Source organism: Arachis ipaensis, chromosome B08 (genome assembly GCF_000816755.2).
Source record: "Arachis ipaensis cultivar K30076 chromosome B08, Araip1.1, whole genome shotgun sequence".
In the NCBI taxonomy this organism is placed as follows: domain Eukaryota; kingdom Viridiplantae; phylum Streptophyta; class Magnoliopsida; order Fabales; family Fabaceae; genus Arachis; species Arachis ipaensis.
In genome coordinates this window covers 113,673,733-113,675,314 of record NC_029792.2, presented here as the reverse complement: position 1 = coordinate 113,675,314, position 1,582 = coordinate 113,673,733, and positions in this window count along the sequence as shown.

Sequence of the window (1,582 nt, the reverse complement as noted above, 5' to 3'; positions counted from 1 at the left end):
ATGCGAATTGAAAAACACATAATAAAGTTATACAAAACCAAATAAAAAAATAACAAAGAAAAGTTCTCTAAAAAAATATATATCAATAAAGATGATTAAAAAAATTTATATGAACAATGAGTACTAAAAATTTCATAAAAAAAAATAATCTAATCATAAAATATTTAGAGGATTCACGTAACAGAAACTCATTGGTAAGATTTTGGTAATTTTAGTTTCTGTTTATTAATTATCAAAATTTTACACAAAAATATTTAACTAAAAATAAATTAAGAATATAATATCTTTATGGTATACAAAATAAGAGACTTTTATTAAATATAAAAAATATTAAAAGTTTTATTTGTAATTTATATTATATCAATTTATTAGCTGGTGGCTGGTTATCTCTCCCGAAATTTCACATACATTTGTAAGAGTGCACCATATACTCGTTTATTTATAGATTTATTGTTTACATAAATTGTCTCAATCTATTTTGTTTTAACTTTTCGTTCATATATCGTGTTAGTCTATTGTATTTTACCTTCAACGAGTAAATTGTCCCAAGCTAAGCTAGTGTGTTTTAGGCCAAAAACACATAAACCTGCTTAGTAGTCAATTTTGGAAACCCACAACGTTGGCACCATTTATGTTTATTTTTTGAAAAAATTAAAAAACAAATCGTCTCAGAGACTAACGTTTTATTATTTAACTTAAACCACAAAATTCTGAAACGATTTATATAATAATAGAAAGAGGGTATTAAATAGCAAAATTTGATTTAGGAGATTCTGATAATTTTAAATTTTTATTATTTTATATTAATAAAAAAAGCCTAAATATAGGTTTTTGTAACCTTATTGCTTGTTGCGTTGCATATTTTGTTGTCTTATTATTTCTTATTATTTAACCCTATAAATTTTGTGTAGATTAATAAACCAGATCTTCCTTTGGCAACCGGAGAATATTCCTTGACATTTGGAGCTATACTTGTGGCATCGACTCTACTTACGGTATCTTATAGGTCATCACTTTCAACAACTTATTATTATTTCTCATAAATCATATATATGCTTTTGTGCAGAGTCTTGGACTTGCATGGATGGTAGGATCAAAGCCATTAATTTGGAGTATTATTGCTAGTGCAGGGCTAATGACTGCATATTCAATTAATGTGAGTTTCTTTAAAAGTTAAAACAAAACAAAAAATTGTTTTTAAATTTTATTTTCTGCTTATAAATATAAGTAACGGGTTAAGGAGTAAAGACTATGACTCCCAAGTATTTAATAAAGAGAAAATCTAGGGGCTAGCAATTTTTATGTTTTGTGGCTATTAGTGTTAGATGTAATCTCACACCATTAAAAACACTATTAATGGCCAATTGATAATTACAAAACACAAAAGTTGCTGCCCCTAACACTCTTCTTTAATAAATACTAGTTGTACATATGATAAGACAATTGTCTTTATGATTTATTTAGTTAACTACTTATTAAAGTTAGAATTTTCTTTTAAAAGTTTGTGTGGGTTCAAATTTCATTCCCAACAATTTTCAGATTATATTATATTACATCCTTTTTTTCTTTTCTTCCTTTTCAC